General features: G+C 47.6%; 1 pseudogene; it reads left to right on the top strand.

The window, feature by feature from the left end:
- Window positions 1-5,430: 5,430 nt before the first annotated feature.
- LOC110300780 lies at window positions 5,431-6,130 on the top strand (annotated as a pseudogene).
- The last annotated feature ends 18,623 nt before the right edge of the window (window positions 6,131-24,753 follow it).

Genomic DNA, 24,753 nt, shown 5'->3' with positions numbered 1-24,753 from the left:
CGACATCAGCTACCTTCCCCTACATTCTCTACCTTCCCACTTATATTGAAACAGGGTCTTACTGAACCTGGAGCTTACAGATTTGGTAAGACTATCTGGTCAATGAAGTCCAGGGGTCCTCCTGCCTCTGTCCCCCAGGGCTGATGTTACAGACTCATGCCTGACTTTTTACATGGGCACCGTGGCTCCAATTTAAGTCTCTTGCTTGTGTGATGGACACTTATGAGCCATCTCCTTAACTCTCCTTCCAAATTCTCCTCCAGCTTTCAGCAGAGACCTCTGGCTTCAAGAGAAAGGAGGAAACAAAGTCTTTTCTTTGACTATCTTGAAAAGTTGTCTTCCTTGCTCACCAGAGGTCCAGCCTAGGGTACATGCCTTATTTTACAGAGGAGGAAAACCAAGTCAGATGCTTACACCACAGAAATGCTCTCCCAGCTTCTGTGGTGTGTGTGTGTGTGTGTGTGTGTGTGTGTGTGTGTGTGTGTGTCTGAAGTGTGCTTGGTTACACTTGTACCGTGGCATTTGCAGGTCAGAGGACAACTTGCAGATGTTGCTTCTTTCCTTCCATCTGTGGGTCCTGGGGATTGAACTCAGGTCATCAGGCTTGGTGGCAAGCACCTTTACATGCTAAGCCATCTTAATGGCCCTGTCCTAGATCCTTTTAATTCCAAACCCCACTCTCTTTCCCCAATACCATGCTGCCTCTTACCAGCATGTAGTGCTGTAGTGGCTAAAAGTGTACTGTTTCCTGCTCAGGGAATGACATAGTTGGATATGTATCCAATCTCCAAAATCCCTAGAGTCTGGGCTCACATCTGCAAATTCTCCTGGTATCCTGGGAGGTCATTTGTCTGGGCCAAGGAGCTGAGTAGCCAAGTGCTCCTTGGCCATCCTTTTCATGTCTGCTAGCCCACTTTGCTGCCTGAGATGTGGTGCCTGTAGGCCTCATGGGACCACCCTCCTCCTGGCCACCACAAGGAGTTTCACTTCTCCTCATTCCCAATCCCTACCATATGAAAATTATTAAGTCTTCAACATGGACTTACTCATAGGAACGGTGCCCAGCAAATGAGAAGGGCCTCACTTCAAATAAATAATGACCACCGTTGACAATTGAAGTATAAACATGACCTCCACACATGCTAATCACTGTCACTGTTAAGACACTCTACTAAGCAGACACGTGGCCTGAGGCTGGTGGTCAGAGAACACAGACTTAGTATGAGCTGGGAAGGGCCAGGGAGGGCTGGGACAAGTAAAATGTGCATGACAGGAGAGGACAGACATTCTGAGACTGTCTATATTGGATTGCTTGGGAGCCCCAGGGTCAGGAAGTTTGACCATGCACCTGTGCATCTACCCTGGATAGGAACACAGTTTCTCAGTGTAGTTCTGAACATATGCTGTCAATTTCTCTCTTGAGAGCACATACACACTCAAACATTGACACACATATTTACAGAATGCATGTGTGTTAGTATGTACACATGCACACATGAACATAGCATTCAGTCTAAATGTGTATAAACACACAGGTGCCCACACACCTGCATTCTGCCCATTTGGATTTTTTTTTTAGGAATGAGGGCCAATTGTGGGAGACGTAATCACTAAGTTTTCAAATTGCTTATATACAAACTGGGCTCTGCCTGCCTCCTACTGTCCAATGCTGGTGATTTAACTGTAAACCGAATAGCTGCTGGTCAGATAACTACATTTTGACTACAAGTAACAATAGGCTTAAACAACACTGTACAACAAGCAAGAAAGAACTGGAATTCTTTTTCATGTAAAAGTCCAGGGATGGGTGAGAGAATGGACCCCATAGGCTCATATATCTGAATATTTTTTTTCACAATGGCGGAACTATTGGAGAAGTATTGGGTGTGGCCTTATTGGAAGAGGTGTGTCACTTGAGGTGAGTTTTGAGGTTTCAAAAATCTACACCATTCGCAGTTAGCTCTGTCTTTGCCTTATGCCTATGCGTGAGATATAAGTTCTTAGCTTCTGCTGCAGCACCATGCCTGCCTGGCTGCTGACATGCTTCCTGTCATGATGGCCACGGACTAAACTCTCTAGAACTGGGAACCCCCAAGTTTCTTTTATAAGGTGCCTTGGCCATGGTGTCTTATCAATTTAAAAGTCACAAAGACAATCCAGGGTTGTCTTGGCAGCTCTGCCTCACAATCTCCAAAGGCTCCAGTTTCATCCAGTTCTTTGCTGTACCAAATATGACCTCTATCCATGAGGACACTTCAAAACCAGATGGACTTTAAACAGATGGGCTTTAAGATCATCACACACACACACACACAATGGTTAGTTTTAATCCTCAACTACTTTTGATGTAACCTAGACTCACATGGGAAATAATCTTAATAGAAGGGATGCCTACATTTGGCAAGGGCGATGTCTTAATTAAGTTAATTGATATTAGAACAACAACCGACTGTGGGAGACATCACTCCCTAGTTAGGGGTCCCAAAACTGTAGAAGAATATCGAACACTCAAGGAGACCAAGCAAATAAGATTGTATTTATTCTCTCTGCTCTTGACTGTGAATACGGTCTGACTAGTTTTTGAGTCTCTACCTTGACTCCCCTATAGTCCTTTGATGGACTCGAACTTAGAAGTGTAAGAAAAACAAACAAACTCTGTCTTCTCCCATGTGACTATTTGGGAGGTGTTTGTCACAGGAATAGAAGTCTAACTAGACCACCCACACAATTTGGCCTGTTGCAAAAATCAAGGCATGAAGGAGAGGGGTAGGGAGCTCTGAGTTATGTTCCAAAGCTGTCACAGGGCATTTCCCATTAGCCAGCTGTTAGTTTTGTGGTCACATTATGTTGCAGGGAATGCTAGGTATTGCAGTCTTTCATCTAGCTGACCTACAGCTATTGGGGGAGGGGGTGGATTCCTACTTTGAGGAATATGTGTTTCAGGATGCGGTGAAAATGGATACATATCTTTAGTATACAGATGGGTAAACTGAATCCCATGGAGGCTGAGGCCCTGTCTTCCGTCAGAGTGTTTAGCAGAACAGAGAGAGGAAGGAGGCCTTCTCAGGTGTCAGTGCCACACCAAAGCTGTCTCTGCCTTGGAGCTTGAACAGCCTCTGGCTGCCTTCTCTCCTGCGTAGGACAACTGTCACAAAGCCCTGCCAGGGCCCAAGTGTCTATTCTCTGAGTTACCTCACTTCATCCTTGCTGGCACCCAATGCCCACTCAACACAGACCAAGTCTTCTTCCTCTCCACATTTTCCTGGCCAGACAAGGAGCCTGCTCAAGCCCCAAACCTTAATCTGTTCAGCCAGTTGAGGGTCATCTTCAGGCTCAGAAGCATGGCAGGCATCATGTTTCTGCCACAGTACTTTGTGTTAGTTAACCACTATTCTGAGCTCATTATTGCTATGTGGACTGGCATGCTTGTGCACTAGGTTTTATCACATCAGGAGACTTTTCCCCCCTAATTTGTGTCATGTTTAAATACACTGATAATAAACTGCCTGGCATCAGACTCCCCAAAGTTTGGTCCAGGTTGACAAAATGAATCTGAACCAAGTTCTCATTCTCACTTTTTCAAGGAACAGAGATGTTCCTTGCTTTTCTTTGGCCAGCCTTTCTTCTCTGACTGGGATAGACTTCATGCCCCAGTTGTTTTTTATGAGGCACATCACTTGCCACCTCTTCTAGAGAGTGCTCTAACTCCTTACGGGTTGGAGACCCCCTCATAGGATATTCAAGTCTCATCAGCATGATTCTGGTTGTTTGAGCTGCCACTGCTTGGAAGTCCTCCTCTGCTGTGAGCACCTTGGGGACAGGGGAGTCAGCTTGTATGGACTGATGGCTGCATGAACCATGGTCATGTTTTAATTCCCTCTCTTGTGGCTATGACAAGATTCTGGTGACAAAACCAACTTAAGGGAAAAGGGGTTTATCCGGGTGTTGACAGCATAAGATCCTTGAGGCAACAGATCACCAGGGAAATCAGGAATGTTAAGCACTCAAGATGGTTTTTTCAGTGGAAAAGATGTAAAAATTGTTCTTCCATCCAGAAAGCTGGAGATTGTAAGTTATCAATAGCCTGGATCTGTTATCTGTTGGGCCAGATCTTATCAACCAGAACCTGTAATACCTAATAGTCTAAATGACCATTGTATTATCTGTATAGCCAGAGGCTCTCCCCCCGACCCAGCTCACACAACCAGGAGCAGAAGTGGCTAATAGTTCAAATGATCTCTACACTAGCTGTACGATCAAGATCAGGCCAGTTTCTTCCTTAGGCCCTTAGGCTAACACAGGTAGCCTATCTCCAGAACCCATCTTCTTGGAAGAAATGGCATGTGCCCTGAGTTGAGTTTTGATGTAATTGTGTGTCTTTGTGCACTGGGTTTTACTACCCCCAAATCTTTTTTTTTAAATATACTGACAATAAACCGCTTAGCATTAGACTCTCCAAAGTTTGGTCCAGGTTGACAAAGTCAATTTGAACCAAGCTTTTATTCTCACCTCTTCATAGATCTCTGCTTTCTATACCTGCAGACACCCCCTCAAGGGTACAGTCCATCAGGCAGGGAAGGCAGGGCAGCAGGAGCTTAGAACTGCTGTTCACATTACATCCACAGCCAGGAAGCAGGCAGCTATTCTGCTCTTTTCTCCATTTACACAGACCAGAATCCTGGCCAGGAAATGGAGCCATCCACCTTGGATGGTTCTTCCTATCTCAATTAACATAATCTAGATAATTCTCAATAGGCCTGCCCGAAGGCTAACCTAACTTAGACAATCCCTTACACATGTGCCTGGAAGTTGGTCTACTAGGTGATTCTAGGTCAATACACATGTGTAAATGAGTAAAATTTGCAGGAAATAGAGATAGAATATAACAGAAGAGGAAAAAACCACCTTTGTTCCATTTCACCATCAGCATCCAGCTTCCACAGCAAATGTACTCTTTCTAGAAGTTGTCATATTGCTTGGGGCTATGTCCAGCCTTTTGTCTTTGCAACATGGTGCCATCTATAACTCTCATACTCAAGAACCCCACAATCAAGTTGCAAAAAAATTAGCCCCCTCTTTTCAATAAGCTTACAATTTTGTGTTGGGCCATGTGGTAGTCAGGGTTCTCTAGAGGAGCAGAACTAATAGAATGAATATATACTAAAAACCTCTGAGTGTGATGGCACACATCTTTAATCCCAACACTTGGGAGGCAGAGGCAGACAGATCTCTGTGAGTTCAAGAACAGCCTGGTCTTCAGAGCAAGTTTGAGGACAGCCAAGGATTTTACACAGAGAAACCCTGTCTTGAAAAACAAAACAAGAATTTCCCGAGGGAGTTGAACTTCTGCCCTTTTGGCTCTCTGATTGATCGGCACCGTGGCAGTTGGCAAGAACAAGCGCCTGACAAAAGATGGTGAGAAGAGAGCTTGACTGGTATGACGTGAAAGCTCCAGCAATGTTCAATATTAGGAGCATCAGAAAGACACTAGTCACAAGGACTCAAGGAATCAAAATTGCATCTGATGGCCTCAAGGGTCATGTGTTTGAAGTCTACAGAATGATGAAGTTGCTTTTAAAAAACTCAAGCTAATTACTGAGGATGTTCAGGGCAAAAACTGTCTAACTTTCATGGCATGGATCTTATCCGGGACAAAATGTGCTTCATGGTCAAAAGGTGGCAGACCACGGACTGAAGCTCATGTTGATGTCAAGATGACTGATGGATATTTGCTCTTACTTTTCTGTGTTGGTTTCACACACACACACAAAAGTAACAACCAGATAAGAAAGACATCCTGTGCACAGCACCAGCGAGTCCGCCAGATCTGGAAGAAGAGGATGGAAGTCATGACCTGAGAGGTGCAGACCAATGACTTGAAGGAAGTAGTTAATAAACTGACTAAAGTCAGCATTAGGAAAGACATAGAAAAGGCTTGCCAGTCATTTATCCTCTTCATGAAGTCTTTGTTAGAAAAGTAAAAATGCTGAAGAAATCCAAGTTTGAATTGGGAAAGTTTATGGAGCTCCATGGGGAAGGCAGCAGTTCTGGCAAAACAACCGGGGATGAGGCAGGTGCTAAGGTTGAAGGAGCTGATGGCTGTGAACCACCAGTTCAAGAATCGGTTTAAAATCCACGTTTTTAATAGTGACAAATAAAAAGTCCTATTTGTGATATAAAAAGAAAGGAAAACAAAACAAATAAAGACAACAAACAAACAAACACCCTCATAGTTTCAGGGCAAGGGAGATAGCTATTGGCAAAGTGCTCACTTTTGCAAGTATGAGTTCCTGAATTCAGTCCCCAGAGAACACATGAAGAATCTAGGCACGGTGGCATGTACTGTAAGACCCTGTGCTGTGGAGGCAGATACAAGCACATCTTTGGAGTGTCTAGGCAGCCAGCCTAACCTACTTGGGCAGATTCTAAGAAAGGGAAGGCAGACAGTAACCAAATGACACCCATACATGTGCACCATACATGTGCATCCTCACACATGAATGTATGCACACACATGCAAATCTCATAACACTAAGTTTTTGAGTCAGTCACATATATAGCTATTCTAGGAAAACATCGGGATTCAAGGTAGGGTTTCTACTGAATATATGGAAATGGTAATTTCTTCACCATCACAAAATTATTACTATAAGTTGGGTAATGATTTAACAGCTGGACCTCTCTGTGGGCATTTAAGTCACATCCAAAAGCCCTGTGCCCATGGCCATCACATTAGTCATCACGGGTTGGAGAGCCCTCATTTTATCCCTAACTATATTGATGTTCCTCAGCTCCCCATGGAGTCACAATTGAAAACATCTTAAGTAGGAAACATGGACATAGCCACCCCATTGAACCTCACGGCCCAGCAACCTAGCATGGCTTCATGGCTCCGATGGAACTTTGGTTTCCTACTTTAGCCCAGTACCACAAGATCAGAGAGCACAATGTTAGCCCAGCAAAATCAAACTTCAAACTCTGCTTCTTACAGAATGTGCTTGACTTTGGCACCAATGTAAGGCAGAAAATCATAACTCACGCCACTGTAGGTTGCCGACTGTACTGGCTACTTTTCTTAACTCATGCCACTGTAGGCTGCCGACTGTACTGGCTACTTTTCTCAATGCTGTGGCAAGAGCAGCGTATGATAAGGTTTAGTTTTCCACCCAGGTCAAACGACTGTTTGCCACTGTGAAAAGTAATGGTGGCAGGAGTACAAAGCCAACTGCTCACATCACATCCACAGTCAGGAAGCAGAGATGCATGCTGGCTCAGCTCGATTTCTCTTTATTATTGTCAGGACCCCAGCCCATGGGATGGTCGCCTCCTACATTCAGTTGAGCCAGCCTGGAAACTCCCTCATAGACAAGCACAGAGATCCATTTCCCAGATAATCTAGATCCTGTTAAGGTGACAACACTGATTATTACAGGGACTATCTGTACTGCAGATGTCCCCCTTAGGGAAGGAGACCTCAGTGCTCAAGACCTGTGGGCTACTTTCTTCCTCTTCCTCCTCTTCTTCCTCCTCTTCTTCCTCTTCCTCCTCCTCCTTCTCCTCATGCCCCTCTTCCTCCTCCATTATCATCATCACCATCATCATCATCTTTGGCATCTCCAGAGTCCTGAGCAGTTCTTGCTGTGAGTATTAGTTATTTTCACAGAGTTTATTGAAAAGACCCTCACGGAAGAGATATAAATTTGCTATTGTATGTTCATTGTCCTAAAAGTCCAGGGAAGGATGTGGGAAAACACAATAGCGTTTCTCTCTAAATTAGTGGCTGATAAGCTTGGGAACGCTGATCTATAATGGATGGACAGACGGACACATGGAAGGATGGTAGTGTCATTGGAGCCAGCTATCTACTTCATTTCTTAAGACTGTAAACTCATCTGAACCTGGCTCACCTTGCATCAGTAAGCATTTGTTCATTTATTGTTATTATTATTATTATTATTATTATTGTTGTTGTTGTTGTTATGTGTATGCATGTGTGTATGTGTAATGTTTATTTGGGTTAGCACAAGTGCAACAATGTGCAGAGGTTGGAGATCAATCTTGGGTGTCTTCTTCAGTTGCTTTCCACCTTGTTATATGAGCCAAGTTCTCTCACTTACCATGGAGCTGACCAATTGAGTTCATCTGGCTGGCCAGAGAACCTTCTGCATCCTCCTGTCTCCAACTCCCCAGACCTGGGATTGGAAGGGAGCGACCACATCTGTTAGTTTTGTTGTTTTGTTGGCTTTTGTTTTTATTGCAGTCTCCCCCTCCACCGTGTATGTGTGTGTGTCTACGCATGTGCGTGTGCACACACCATATGTGTGCAGTGCCCACAGAGGGCAGAATAGGACAGTGAATCCCCTTGAGTTGGAGTTACAGGTGAATCACCTGACATGGAGCTGGGAACTGAACTTGGGCAATCTGAAAAAGTTCTAAACACTCTTAACCGCTGAGCCATCTCTCCAGCCCCACACCTTGCATTTTATGTGACCAGAGGGGCAGGGGTATTGAAATCAAGTCCTCATGCTTACATGGACAGCACACACTTTACAAACTGATTTTATCTGATTTTATGTCAGCTTGACACACGCTAGAGTCACTTTGGAGGACAGACCCTCAGTTGATAAAGTAAAGCACTCCCAGTAGATTGGCTTATTTTTTTCTTTTTTGATTGATGATTGTTGTGGGAGGGCCCAGCTTCCTGTGGGCAGAGCCATTCTTGGTATGGTAGTCCTGGACACTATAAGGAATCACGCTGAGGAAGTCATGGCGATCAAGCCAGTAAGTAGTACTCTTCCATGGCCTCTGCTCCAGGTTCCTGCTCTGGTTTCTCTCAGTGATGGACTTAAAGGTTAGCAAGTGAAGTGACTCCTTTCCTCCCCAAGTTACTGCTGGCCATGGTGCTTTTCACAGCAATAGAAACCCTAACTAAATACAGAATAACCCATTCCCGAGTTCCAGTAAATGCTTATTGAATAAATGAATGGGTCTAGCAGCTAGACTGAGGTTTGGGAGAGACCTCCCCATTGAGGGTCAGGAAAAAGCCCTCTGGTGTTTGCCTCTATCCCCATCTCAGCCCCCAACAAAAAGCACAACTTTACTTGGCTGAAGGAAATATACCATCCCTAGTGTCACGGCCCACAGTTCATACACGGGGCCCAGCGGAAGCACAGGAGAGCCATGGAACAAGCCTTTGGACAACTTAGCTCTTGGCAAGATTAAGCAGGTTCTCTGCTGAGAAGCCCGTATTGCAGGCCTGCAGGGAGGACCAGGCCCTCGGTGTTTGCACCTTTTTACCCGGCATCTGTCCCTGGGATCAAGAGAGCCGGGAGGCTGGATTAGATGGGTCAGCGCCCTGATTGACAGTGACACTTCCTCCCGAGAGCCCCCACCTGCCCCTGACCTCTCCCGCTGTTCCTCTCCTGCCTTACCCGGCCCCATCCTGTTCCTGAGAGCAGCCTGTGCCTTCTAATCTCCTTACCAGGAAATGATTTTCCTGGGTGTGAAATCCCTGTCCGAGGGGGAGCACGGCAGATCTGTCCTCCCTGGCCTCTAGGCTGACCACGGGCCATCTCCTAGAGACATCTGGCATGGTTGTGGGGCCAGGGTTAGGAATGAGCAGGTCTGAGACCCTTTCCCTTCAAATATGAATGTGACCCTGACTTCCTAGGTGAGCTTCCTCTGAACTGTCCCTTCTGTTTCCTTTCAAGGGACTTTTTGAAACTTCTAGATCTCTATCATTGGTGACAGTTAGTGACTGTCCCCTGTAGGAGCAAGTAGCAAGAAGAGGGAGGATTTTAGTTCAATAGTAAATATGAAATTTATAGAATGGTCCTTGAGGCAAATGAGCTCTTTGTGTTTTGGTATTAAGCTTTCTACTGAGAAATGTTTAGCCTATTTTACTGTTGACTCTTTATATGTTGAATTGGTTTGCTCCAAAGAGAGTCGGTAAAGTGTTTGCTATCTGTGTAAGCATGAGAACCTAACTTCAAGTCTGCAGTACACATCTAAAACAGCCAGGTGTGGGGATCTAAGTTCAGAGGTCCAGTAAGTACCCTTGTCAAAATATGCAGGGCATGGCTACTAGTCCTGTAGCCCCAAAACTGAGAAGGCAGACCCCAGGGGTTCATGGCCCCCAGTGGGTAAGTTCTATCTTCAATGAGAGCTACTGTTTCAAAAATCAAGGTGGAAAGGCATTTCCTGAGGAACGACAATTGAGACTATCCTCTGACCTCCATGTGTTATGTGCATGCATACCTACACGTCTTACATGCATGACTGCACCTCTGTGTGCATCACACACACACACACACACACACACACAGGGTGGGGTGGGATTTAAAGACTCACACCACTGAAGATTGGTGCATGACACTTGTGGGCATTCCTTGGCTTTAGGCACACCACTCCGATTTCTGCCCATACTATCACACAATGTTCTTCTCCTGTGGGTGTGTATCCTCTTTAAGGACAGGGGTCCTATTGACCTAGAGTTCCTATTTCCAGAGAATCTGCTCTGTGTCTACAAAGATCATCTATCTACCTGAGGTCACACTCTCATGTTCCAATACTTAGGCATCTGGCATCTGTGTGTGTGTGTGTGTGTGTGTGTGTGTGTGTGTGTGTGTGTGTGTGTAAGGAATTCATTCAATTCAGTAACTGAGCAATTCATCCAGCTCAAATTTCCATTTTTTTTAAAAGCAGTCCATTTTGCAGAAGTTGGTTACAGCACAGAATATGAATCCTACAACCAGATAAATGAGGAGTGTGGACTGGCAGGGAAGCCCCCCGGGGAAATGTGGCAGGCAGTTGCTGGTCCATAAACGTCAACAGGGTACTTCTGGAAGCAAGGTCTGGATTTGGGAGACTAAGGCCCCTGTTTCTCTCCCAGACCTGGGTCTGAATCTGTCTGACAGATGCCCTTAGACTGGCTACCCCGTGGGAAACACGCCTTTTTGATGTGTGTGCCTGACCTCATGACTGTAGGTCATCCATCAAAGGTGGAGAGGGGACAGCCTTGGGATCTGCTGACAGAGTCAAGGGTCCTGGCATCAGCAACACCTCATAGGGGATGCTGTGACCTTTAAAGCAGGCCCTCTGGACAGATGGACAGAAAACAGGCCCCAGTGCAAGACTTCCCCTCCCCCTCTCCAAGGACTTCTTGAAGGCTGTTCTCACTGTCATCCAACTTGGTCCAAATGCCTGGAGTCTATGAGGTCTCTTGAAGAACCTGTTGTGCAGAGCTTACAAGTTGTGTGTGTACTTCCTGGCTTCAAGGACGGTACTTAACAATGACTGTCTCTTTCAACCTTCCTAGTAACCGTGTTAGTAGGGCACAGGGCACCTTCCTTGTAGGTGTGGAAACTAAGGCTTGCCAGATTAAGCAAATGATTCAAAGGTACAATTACAGCCAAGGCTGGAGATAGGCTTTGGCTTCCCTACCCCCGGAACTCTGGAACCCCACAGGTGAGACCCATGACAGCTTTCCTTTACACAGAAAAAAACTTCCTGATGACTCTTCTAAGGCTTCTCTCTGCCTCTGCCTGCTTGTAGGGCCTGCCTTCTGGTGTATGTATACATGTGTGTGTGTGCGTGGGTGTGTGCATGCATGCATGCATGCATGCATGTAGGACAGAGGTTGGACTCAATCACTCTCTAACCATTTTGGTTGAGCCTTGATCTTACTGAACCCAAATCATTGAGTGAGCCATGGTTGGCTGATGAGCCCTTGAGACCTTCCTATTGTTGGGGATCCACAGTCAGGTCTTCATGCTTACACAGCGAGCACTGTTGATTGATTGAGCCATCTCCCCGACACTTTCTTTGGGGTCTTCTAGAGTGCCAGGTACCGTGCTGTGGCCCCTCAAGCCTGTCTGTGTTTCCCAAGACTGTTATAGCTTAATTTCATGGAATAGATGGACATAGGGATAGGAAGACAGAAGGATTCTGGAGTTTGCATTCTGTCCTGCAGTCCTGAGCAGCAGAAAAGGAACTTGGGTGGATTTGTTACCTATTGCCAGCTAACAAACTACCCTTAGTTGAATGGCTCAGTGCCATTCATTTGCTCTTGACTCTCCAGCCAGGGCTGGCTTCATCATACTTAGCTTTCAGTCAGGCAGAGGCTGTGCTGCTCTGAGGGTCCTCAATGACCTCTTTCATGCCTGGCTTTGGACAGAGGCTGGGAAACTCTGTGTAGCTTCTGAACAGGTCACTTCAGTTTCTCATGGAGAGGTGGCGGCACTGAAGAAGGGCCAGCCCTGGTGGCAAGTGCTCTCCCACTCTCTGCTTGCATCTCCTTGGCTGAGGTCCCCCAACCAACAAATTCCCAAGACCCTGGGCAGGATCAGTGCGGGAGAGGCACACAGGCATTCGAGCTAGGAAATATCACTGATGAGGTATCTATGATACAGTCTCCCAGCCTGAGGCATTGAATGGTAGGGGCTTGTAGCTTGATGGCTGTGTTACCTGCCCATCTCTGCCTCAGCCTCAAACCAGCATTTATGGAGGAAGATACCATTCTCAGTTCTGATGTTATGTTCTACCGGGTTGACAGGAGGCCTTTGGTAGACCAGAAAAGTGGGATTGAGAAAAGCCACAGATACTTGCTCAGAAAGATGACTCCATTGAGAGAGTGCTTGACACAAGCCTGGGGACCTGAATTCAATCCCTGGAACCACGTTTTTGTTTGTTTGTTTGTTTGTTTGTTTGTTTGTTTAAGATAAGGCTGGGTGTGTTGGGAAGCTCTTGTAACCCCAGTGTTGGGAAGGTAGATTCTGGGGACTTACTGGCCGGCTGCTCTAGTTGAGTCAGCGAGCTGCAGGCAAATGAGAGTCAAGATGGCTCAGCATGTGGAGGTGCTTGCTGCCAAGCCTGACTACCTGAGTTGGATCCCCAGAACTCACAGAATAGAAAATGAGAATGGGTCCTCGCAAGTTGCTCTCCAACTTCCACACACATGTGCATACATACCCTCATGCACAGAAGTTAAGTAAACAGAAAAGGGTGGTGGTGGGAAGAACCCAAGCTGGGTAGTGACAGAGAACTGATACCTGGGGGTCAGCCTCTGGCCTCTACACATACATACAAACACACAAACACGCCCACACACCCAAAAATGGGGCAGACGCAGGGTCCAGACGTACGGTACCCAGCATCTATTAACTTTTCCCATGTGACTACCTCCTTCCCTTCCTTCTGAGCCTGGCCCGACAACACTTGAGGTCATTCTGTATTTGTCTGTGGAAGTTGTCTCAGGAAGGCCCAAGGCTAAGGTCAGGCTTCCCGGTAGTGTTGGAGTCTGGACAGGTGCCAGGCATCTGAGTCGGGATCCCATGTTGCTCTCTCACTTGGAACCATGCCCGTGGGTGGAGCACCATCACGGCTGACCATCAGATGGTCTCATGAGAAATGTTCAAGATACTTCAGAGTACAAGGGCTCCTGAGGGTCAGGTTGACGTCCAAGGGAAGGCCGGCAAAGCAGGTGTTCCCCTGGTTCAGTAGCCAAGGCCATGGCTGCCAGTTACTGTGCCTTTGCTGGGTGTGCACTCAAGAGTGTGATTCACCATCACAAGCCACACTGTGCAATCACAGCCTCAGAAAGTCCCTCTGCAGACCAAAGGCTTCTTCCTACGGCAGACGTGGGCTCCCGCCTCACCCAAGTCCCCACGTGGGAGGCATTGTTCCTCTGGGCAGTGACGCAGCACCTGCCCTGGATGGGAACCTGTCCATTCACACAGTGGCTGCCCACAAGGGAGGAGTCTATGTTTATGTCTGTTGTTGTAAATAAACAATACTCTACTGGAGGAAAAGATGCCGTGCCCTGGCGAAGCTGCATGGGAACGTTGGGTTCTGGAGTGTCATGTCTTTCTTTCTGGAAGCCCCCACACCTACCGCTCCTAATCACCTATGATTCAGCCCCTCAGCACAGGGCCTGACTGTGCTCACTGGAATATCCCCTTCAAAGGAAGAGGCATGTGGCTTGCCCCATATTGTTGGGAGGGAGAAAGTATGAGGTTCTCGTGTTGGTCATAGAGCTCAGAGCCAGGACACACTGGGGCTTTCCACTGAACCCATGGCCAGGCCTGGGCCTCCAAGGCTTCCAGTTTGGATCATCTGGCCACATCCAGGACCCCACTGCTTCCTCAGACTGTACTTGTCACCTCCTCTAGGAAGCCCTCCTGTCATGATTAGCTTTGACAACCATGACCTGCTGTCCTGCAGATATCATGGCCCTTCTATCTGGCATCCTGACTCAGTCTCCCCAGTACTGGGAGAGCAGAAGGCACATCCTGCATCACCCCACTCAGCATCTTTTCTCCTATTTCATCCTTTCCTGCCCACTGTAAAGGGTACAACCTCTGCAGTCCCTCTGCATACTGGGAAAAAGGAGTCCAGTTTGTAGCTCACCCCACTGTAGCCACAAACTGAATCACACTCTCTTCTTGTCTAATGTTTTATTTGCTTATATTGGTCACACAAAAGGATCAGTTTTATTATGACATTTGCATAATGTATATAATTCATTTTGGTTATATTACCCCCCATTTCCATCTCTTGTCTTTCACTCCTTCACTAAGTTTTTTTCCTACTAAAGAATCCCAGATTGTATGTGTGTGTGTGTGTGTGTGTGTGTGTGTGTGTGTACACTTGAGCATGTGCCCTAATGGGTTTAATTAGGATTGCTTACAAGAACAGGGATTGTTCAAAGAGTATGGGCAACTTACCAGTGGCTACACCACTGAAGAAAACATCTCTCACTCCTCTGGCAACCACTAATGTGCCTGTCAATCATCAGAGATGTGTAGAGCTTGGTGAGCCCCTCCTCTCTCCAGCATCCATTGGTGACAGGTCTAGTGTTTCTCAGGTCTTGTGCCAGTAGGTAGTCATAGCTGCTGTGAGTTCAAAAGCACAGTGGTCATATCATTTCCTGAAGACATGTTCCATGCCACACCACCCCTTCCTCCGACTCTTACATTCTTTCTGTCTTCTTTCCACAATGTTCACTGAGCCCGGGAGGTGGTAGTACACAGGCCCCAACCACAGCTGAGCCACACTTACTGTGCACATCAAACTACACCTTCTGCTTAAAACAGAGATTTTTAGTCTCCATCTTTCAAAACATTGCTGTGTGGTTTGAGTGAGAATGGCCCTTGCAGATCCATGTATTTGAACTCTTGGACCACAGTGGAGGGAACCGTTTGGAATGGACTAGGAGGCGTGTCCTTGTTGGAGGAGTTTGAGTGTATGAACTCTGTCTGTCTCTGCCTTGTGCTGTGGATCATGATGTAAATTCTTACCTATGGCCTCAGGACCGTGCCTGCCTGTCTGCTACCATGCTCCCCACCATGAGTGCCATGGCCTCTGAGCTTTTGGGACTGTAAATCCTGAATAAACTCTTTCTTCTATAATTTGCCTTTGTCATGGCGACTTATCACAGCAGTGGAAAAGTAACTGTGACATCAGGTTATCCTTCTAGTTGGTTGAGCTACACCACACCATGTTGCTTGGTTATGCTGCTTATTTGTTTGTTGAGACAGGACCACACTATGTAATCCTGGCTGACATGGAACAGCCCATCTAGACCAGGCTGGCCTCAGATGCATACTGACCTACCTGTTTCTGCCTCCCAAGTGCTTGGATTAAAGGTGTGCGCCACCACATCCACCCGTTGCTGGGTTTTTAATTTTGTTTCCTCTAATCCCAGATTATCAATTTCTGTTTCACATGAGGCTACAGGAGATACTGGAGGTCCATTGACAGTAAAGGAAATGCAGATCCTGCCCTCCTGGAGACCACTGTTTTATGGGGAGAGCACGGTCAAGCAACAAACCGACAGCTTGGTCATAACTCCACTGTGTAAAGGGCTCAGTCAATAGACTGAGGGTGAAACATGCTGGACAGGAGTGGGTTAATGTTGAGTGGGGAGTGGAGGCTGTTCCGAAGAAGAAGGGAGATGAGACTCAGTCTTGCATGGCGGGAAGGAAGGAAAACACCAGGGTGGTGAATTCACAGAAGTCAGGAGGTCTGGTGTGGGCAGCAGTATATTCACTGAGGGAAGAGGTTAGAGAGAGAATCCAGCTCATCCGTGCCAGTCATTGCTTACTGAAGATGAGCTAGGAAGCCCCTGGAGGCTCAGAGTGGGAAACAGACAGTCATGAGATTCACTGTTTGGGAACCATGAGGTCAGACAGAGGGTATGACTGTCAGGAAAGCCTGATACAATGTTCTCTACCGGCAACCATCCAGCACATTAGTACCCACACTCCTCTTAAATCCTCCTGAGGAACTAGCTACCCAGTGTTCCCTAGACAGAAACCAAAGGCACACACGGTGAGCGGGGGCTAGCCACACTGCAGCGAATGCAAACAAGGGCTGTCCCCTAGATTCCCTTCAGGGTCTCCCAGGTATGGCTTCATGCCACCCAAAGTTCCTCCAGGAGCTGGCACAACTTTATATCCCTATTTGTGAAATGTGGTGCTGCAGCCCAGAGAAGCATGATCACACAGACCTGGTGTGGGCGTGCTGCTGTGACAGTCCCCAGCACTGTCTGCTGCACAGGTGGGATGTCTGTCTGTCTTCTCTTGTCCTCAAACAGGATGTCCGTGGAGCAGACATTTTCCTTTGACGCTGCCTTATAATCTTACTTCTAAGCATTTAAAACATATAATTAGCACGAGTGTCCACAGGCTGTGTGTAGCCCCAGATAGCTAAAAAGATAGCTCAATACAAGAGTGTATGCTTACTTCAAGTACTGTGACTGTTTTTTAAACACCTATCTTATAACTTTACATGTATATGTTATTGTGAGTGTAACCACACGTGTGGGTAGCTATAAGGACATTAGGGGTCTTCTTCAACCATTCTGCACCTTAGATTTTTTGAGACAGTATCTCTCCCTGAAATTGATTAGGCTAGGCTGGCGCACCAGCAATCCTCCAGGCCCCCAGTACTGGGGTTACAGGCATGTGACACTGGCTTTTTAACATGGAGTCCAGGTCCAGGGGCTCTGAACGCAGGTCCTTATGCTGCAAGAGAGGGCGGTTCTTCAGCCATCTATAGTGTCGTCACAAGTTCAGTTCTGGTGTCTCTCCCTTGTCCTGAGGTAGAGTTATGAGGATGAGGTCTCTGGTGAACTCTAGTACTGAGGTGAGCCTGGGCCATGGTGAGGTGCTGATGGCACGATCCTACCCATGTGTAGATGCAGCACAGGTGTTCCGGGGATGCTGTATCCAAGGCAACCAGGCCTCAAATGCCAGACACTTCAGTTCACATTGCCATCTGACCTGCATGACACTGGGTAGTAAATGGGGAAAGACACAGAAGAACAAGCACCGTGATGGGCTAAAGTCAGAAAGGCTTCCTAGAGGATGCGAGTCGACAGAGGGAGGCTTCCTCCCATCTCTAGGTGTCCCATATCCTCAGGCTTCCTCTTGCCTTGCCCAGATGTAGCCTGTCTCCATCCCTGGGTGTTAGAGGCCTCCCCTAGAGGTCTACCCAACCAGAATACTCTTTCAATCTATTCAGACATATGTTAGACATCTGGAGATGGATTCTTGGATGGCTGACCCGTCCATGAGCAGCAGAGACCATTTCCTGACCCATGTTGTCTCCAAGGAGGCCAGTGGCCTTTCCCCTGAGGATTGCATACCTGGAGGCAGATTAGGAAGTTGGAGTTGGCTGGGCCAGGGAGCACAAGAGGTTGGAAAACTCCTCTGGCTGAGAAGGAGCAGCTTGTAGCTATCCCTTCCCCCAGTAAGCATCCTGGAGACAGGCGTTATGAAGTGGCTGCTCCTGAGGTTGAGAGTTCATAATGGCCCTGGAAGCTCTGGGGAGATTGGGTTCCCCTGGGATGAATGGGGAGAGCAGACCAGGTCCCATCTAGAAATGCTAATGGTAACCTATCCCTAACTCATCCTCTGAAACTTTCCTGTGTCTGTCATCAGGACACAGGCTGTGTGTAGCCCAGGATAGGTAAGCCTTCTGTGTTCTTGGATTACCACAGGCTGATCCCTGGCCCAGCCATCTCTGATTTCCTAATCTGCATCCCGTCATGCAAACGTCAAGGGAAAGGAGACATTCTGGGTGAGAAAATGGTCTCCACTGTTTAAGGACAGGCCATCCATCCAAGCATCCATGCCCAGGTGTCTTCTCCTCCTGCCTCACTTCTTAAGTCTGCCATGTCTCCCTTGGGTTACCACGTTCTCTGAGAACTACCTGAAACAGTGTGAAAAGCCCAGGGCCTGTGCCATCTGTTTCCTGTCACCTGTGTGTCCTTGCCCTCCCAATGCCTCAGTTTCCCATTTGTGACTGGACAGGACAGTTTCTGGGAGCTTTTACAACTCTAACTGTCTAACTGGCATGGGTGAGTTAGGACACGTGTCTGTTCATAAGGCCTGCCCAGAAGGGGCTCAGCAAAGCAGCTGGGGGGTCTCAACTGGAGCACAAGCGGGGCTTTCCCAAAATCAGGGTATCACCCAAGATTTGGGCAGGAAAGGCCAGCTGATGCCAAAAGTGAGTTGTCACATCTGAGACACAAAGGCCATGTGTTAGCAGTCCTTGGTCAGCGGGTTCCACAGACCTAAGGGGAGCTCCCAGGGCAGGGAGCTTTCCAAGGTGCTTTCCAGGTCCTTACTCTTAAAAAATGTATTTATTTTTTGTTGTGTTTCTATGCATGGTGTGTGTGTGTGTGTGTGTGTGTGTGTGTGTGTGTGTGTTGGGGCTGGCAGAGGTTCTGGAAATTGAATTACAATCATCAGGCTTGTGGAGCAAGTGCTCTTACCACTAAGGCATGTTGCTTGCCCCGTGATTCTCTTCTCTGCACCCAGGCAGAGCCATACCTCCAAGTGCATGGTCAGTGCACTTGACCATTTGTCCCTTGCTTATAAGAAGCCCTCTGTCTGCAGCAGACCCTAGGTGCACATTTATGGAGCTGAACCATGGCCGTCCTTCCCTGGCAGAAATGCTTTATCCACTCTATCCCTAGGCAAGACCCACCGGGTCTCCCCCAGACCCTTCTCTTGACGCCACCAGAAGAGAGGCCAGGAGACAAAAATCCACTCTTGTGGCCAGACAAATGTGTCCTCTCTTAGGGCTGCATCAGCATGGACAAGAGCCTGAAGCCACTTATGAGAAAGATTTCCCAGAAATCTACTCCCAAGAAGCTTTCAGAGCCACTCGTCAGTCCATACAGCCACTGAGTTAGAGGTTCACGGAGACTGGGGGATGGCTTAGTTGGTAATGTGCTTGCTGTGCAAGCATGAGGATTGGAGTTCAAAACCAGAACCCCTGTAAAAAACCAAGGTGTGGTAGCCTGGGCTTGTATGTGGTAGCCTGTGCTTGCAATTTTACCATAAAGGAAGGGGAGACAATCAGCTCCTTGTGGGTCTCTGGCTGGTTAGCCTAGCCTAATTGGCATGCTCTAGATCAGTGAGAACTGAGACACACATACACAGGCAGGCACACACACACACACACACACACACACACACACACACACAGAGAGTTAGTTTATCAAGTTCAAACACAACATCTCTGGTTGCTGGTTGTCCCCCAAGTGGTGACATTGATCTGGTACTATAGGCAGTGTCCTGCCAGAGGACAACCCAGGCAGTCACAGGGAGCCAGCTTGCACAAGGTGGTGAGTTTGGGGTACCAGCACTGCTCCTCAAAGTACCCTATACCCACACAAGACAAACTGGAGAGATGGGGTATCAGCATCTCACAGGCTGAGACCCAAATAAAGCATCTCAGCCTCTACCCTTGGGGTGACACACTCAGAGTGGGAGAAGAGTGTCACCTCCCTGGAGCTAAGCAGAGTGACAGCTGGAATGTCCCTGGCACTGTGTCCAGCTTGAGGAAGACTCCAGTAGGAAGGTGATGTGGCAGAAGCAGACAGGACAGTTTGTCCTGGTTTCATTTGGTCAAGGTGTAATAAAACATCCTGACCCCCCAAACAAACAAACAAACAAAACCACTTAGGAGAGAACCGGCTTATTTGGCTCAGGAGTCCAGTCAAGGCACCTCGTTGGAGGAAAGTCCAGGCAAGAAGTTCCAGCCTCAGCCTATCTACAGCCAAAAGCAAGACAGAAGAGCACACCCACCCTAGTGCTTGCTCACCTTCTCCACTCTTACACAGCTCAGCGCCTAGCCCAGGGAATGGCGCTGCCCACATTCAGGTTTTGTCTTCACAGCAATTAAGGCAATCAAGATAATCCCCCAGAGATGTGTTCACTGCCCAAACTGATCCAGGCGGTCCCTCTTTCAGGCTCTCTTTGTTGGGTGTCCTAACACCCCGAGAGTCTAGGGCAGGATCCTGGGGTATCCAGCAGGAATGAAAGGCAGGCCATGGCAGGTGTGTTCTTCACAATTGCTGTGGTGACTCATACTAATCCTTTGGTCTGGGGATGTGACACAGTTGGTAGAGTGTTTGCCTAACAAGCACGAAGCCCTGGATTCCATCTCTAGTGTCTTATAAAAAGGTGTGGAGCATGCTTGTAACCCCCCACCCCCAGCACTGGAGGAGTAGAGGCAGGAGGTTCAGAAGTTCAAAATCATCCTCACATTGATGTCAAATTTGAGGCCAGCCTAAATACATGGAGCCCTTTCTCAAAACCAACAGGCACAATGGCACAATACATACTGCAACCCTGGTGGCTCACCCAGTGCTCTTCTGTAAGGTGATACAAAACAGGCTGGCACAAGGCAGAAACCACAGGACAGACCACTTAACATCTTGGCAGGCCCTGCTGTCCTTTGAAAAGGCATCTTGTTCTATGGCCTGGTGTTTGGATGCATGGAATACCCACCGCACGATCCTCTTAAGGGTCACACGTGCCATCATCCCTGCCTCACGAAGGAAATAACAGAGCGTGATGGGAACTTCACAGAAATGATGAAATGACACTCATACAGCTCTCACCATTCTTGTTGGCCCTACTGTTGCTATGGACTAAAAGCATGTTAACCCATTGATTTCTTTTCCTGTGTGTGTACATCCATGCACTTATCCATGGTGTGTGTGTGTGGTGTGAGCCAGAGATCGACATCAGGTGCCTTTTTCAGTCACTCTCCACTTTGCTTGTTTGTTTGTTTTCAAGGCAGAATCTCTAATCTGCAGCCTGGGCTAGCCTAGAACAACAATATGTAGACTAGGTTGGCCTCAGAGATCCACTTGTCTCTGCCTCCTGCCTGCTAGGATTAAAGGCACACACCACTACATCCAGCTCCGGGGTTTTTTGTTTGTTTGTTTGTTTGTTTTTGTTTTGTTTGTTTTAAGATAGAGCCTTTCGCTAGCTTGGAGCTCACCAAGTAAACTAGACCAGTCACCACAGCCACATCTTCCTGCGTGTTTAGGGAACTTGTGTATACTCAGACATGCTGTGCCCCCAGTCCCTGCTGAGCTATTTTGAAATATAAATTAGCTGTCAAACACAGTCTCCCTACAGAAGCTGGGGAGTTCTTCCTCTTCTCAGATGACCCAGGCTCCCATAACATCCTTTGAACCCTTTCCCTCACCCCTCCCACTCCTGGCAAGCACATTCCTATTCTTTATCTCCGTGAGACTTCGGCTCTGAGTATAAGTGACAACAATTTCCTTTTAATGGGAAAACTCAGCGTTGCTGTTGCTGTGATGCAGTTAGCACCTGTGCACTTAGCTGCTGGGTGCCGTTCTGTTGGCAGCTGAACCGCAGGTATCGAGAGATGCTTAAAGTGCCAATACCTTATAATCTGGTAGTTCTACATAAGAGATCTAAAACACTGCAAAGCTGGGCCAGTGAGATGGCTCTGCAGGTAAAGGTGCTTGCAACCAAACCTGACAACCTGAGTTTGAGTCCTGAAAACGACGTGGTGGAGAGAGGACTTCAACCAGTTTCCTCTGAACTCTACACTTGTGCAATGGCATGTGCACACCTGCATGCCTGCATGTGCCTATGTGCGCATGCACAGAGAGATAGATAAAAACAGCAAAATATTAGCAATGCTTTATAGACAAAGATACTTAGAATAACATGACAAGATTATGAAAATAGGAATTTAGCTTAAAAAAATAAGACAGAACATCAGACCACCATGAAGATGATACTAGCAGAAGCTGGGGAGACAGTTTAGGATAAAGTGTTTGCCACAAGAGCATGAGGACCTGACTTTGGTTCCCAGCACCCATGCACAAAGCTAGTCAGTGATGTGCGCTTGTAACCCAGCACTGGGGAACTCACTGCTTTGGTTAAGACTAGCCAGGGAGTTTCAGGGGCCAATGGTAGACTCTGCCTCACAAAACTGGGCAGATGGCTCTCAGGGGAGAACGACAGCCAAAGGTGATCTCTGGCCTCCACCTGTACATAAGTTACATCTAAATGTGACATGAGCACACACACACACACACACACACACACACACTAAAATAATAGTAATAATAAAAATTTTGAAGATGAATCTAACAGGACAGACACACAGACAGGGCCGTGAGAATCCTTATCTCTCCCTATGGATGTCTCTCCTCTTGGTACCTCCTAGGGTTGGTCTTTGGTTGCTAGGTGTGGCAACTGTCTCAGAAATCACACACGGTGAGACGGTTAGTATTATAAATTTGACAGGATCTAGACTCCCCTAAAAGACAAGCCTCCAGGTATACCTGTGAAGGGTTGCCTTGACGAGGTGACTTGCAGCCTTTGGGCAGGCAGCACCATCCCATGGGCTTAGTTAGGTCTTGACTCAATAAAAAGAATGTGAGCTGAGCCCAGCAACCACCTCTCTGCTTCCTGACTGTGGATGCCATGTGACCAGCTGCCTCATGCTCCTGCTGCCATGTCTTTGTCACTGTGATGGACATGAATCATATCCTTGATCTATGAATCAAAGTAAGCCCTTCCTGTCTTCCTCCCTTCCTCCCATCTATTGCTTTTGTCTAGGTATTTAATCACAGCAACTAAGGGAGATGCATGCATACCTAGGGAGAGACAGTGCCTCTCTCCTTCAAGATCAAGTTCCCTAAGAGTTGTGGCCGTCAAGTAGGAACATGCCCACTTACAGACTGGCCAGTGGCATGACAAGGCTCTGCCAAGGCTTGCTAGGCTGCTGTGCTGGGTGGTATGAGAGTAGCCTCCCACTTCACATGGAAATCATCTCACAGCCTAAAGTAGACAAGGCTGGTCTTCAAAGAGCTACTTCTGCAACTCCTGTAAATCTAAATTTGTTTCAAACACTAGATTTTATCACTTTCCTGAACTGGGCATCCAGAAAATCAGCAAAAGATAACTCTGGCTGAGGTGAGGTGGCCCGTCCTCCTCTCAGTGCTTTTTCCTGGTTTTTGACAAAAAGGAATCAGACGTCATAACAGCCTTGTGCTTCCTGGGGTTGCACAAAGCAACCAATAGACTCAAAGTACGCCAATAAAAATTTCAAAAACGTATCCTCCCTCCAAAGGCCTGCGATGTTTGGGGATATGGCTCAGTGATACATGCACCTGCTGCACAATTGAGAAGCTAGGAGTTCTAGTCCCCAGGACCCATGTAGAAAGCTGGGTGCCCCCAGAAGTGTCATCCACAGTCTCAGAACTCCTACAAGGTGATGGAAGTGGAGACAGAAGACTGAATCCTTGGAGGTGTGTGGCCAGCTATCCTGTCAATACAGCAAATGATAGAAAACCCTGTGTCAGGCAGGGTGGAAGGTGGAGACCAACACCTAAGGTCGCTTTGTAGTCTCCATCCCCATGTCATAGCATGTGTATGCCTGCGTTCATCCTCTGCCCCCCCCAACACACAAATTGACATTGCATGATGGCATGCTATCATTGCCGAGGCTTCCTGGGAGCAGAGCCATGGCTGGCATAGAGGTGGTTCATTTGAGCCAAGGTTGGCATGCAGGTAGTTCATTTGGAGCCAGTTACCAAGGACTAGAGAGAGGAAGGGGAGGTCGAATACCCTACCCAAGAGCACATTATTGTGTGTTCCGTGGGAAGCTGGGGTTCAATTGCACCGTGACTTTCTAAAAATGCAGCCATAGAGGCTAGAGACATAGCTCAGCGGCTAATAGCAAGTTCAGTTCCCAGCACCCACAGCAGGTAGCTCACAATCATCTGTAACTCTACCTTTAGGTGGTCTGATGCTCTCTCCTGGCCCCCACAGGCACTCAACAGAGCACTGATTGACATGGATCACCAACAGAGTAGCCAGGATCCTGGCAGCTTGGTCCTCACCCATCCTCATCCAAGACTGAAGGGTAGATTCAGCACCCAGGGTCCCATAGAGACCCCTTAGTCTCTATGGGAAAAGGTGGTGCAGCGGGGACAAGGCAATACTTTTCTCCTCCTGCAGGGAGAAGCAAGGGGTAAGTCACATGTGTCTGACACGTGTAGGAGACAGTAGGGAAGGGTTCTGTATGCGCAGAAAACTCTCATACAGAATCCTGTATGAGAAGCCACGACAACCCTAGGAGTTGGGCGGGACAGGAACAGGAGCAGCTCGTCCAAGGCTACATAACCAAAAGGAGGCCCCACAGCCCGGCTCTAGTTTCCCAAGGTGGTGGCTCTGCCTGCTGGTTTCCACACCTGTGCCCTGTCTGCAGCAGCATTCGTGGAATGAGAGCCAGGAGCTGGCCTCTATCACTGGCTGGTAGGACCAAGGAGCCTCTCCTGGTACAGTTGACCCAGAGTGGCAATGGGGCTTACTACTGCTGCAGTCCAAAATGCCCACTAGGAGACTTCATGTCTGATGAAGGACATGAGGGCTTGATTTCCCTCCTTGCACAGCTCTGAAT

Source organism: Mus caroli, chromosome 1, assembly GCF_900094665.2.
Source record: "Mus caroli chromosome 1, CAROLI_EIJ_v1.1, whole genome shotgun sequence".
In the NCBI taxonomy this organism is placed as follows: Eukaryota; Metazoa; Chordata; class Mammalia; order Rodentia; family Muridae; genus Mus; species Mus caroli.
This window is presented reverse-complemented; position numbering and strand designations above follow the sequence as displayed.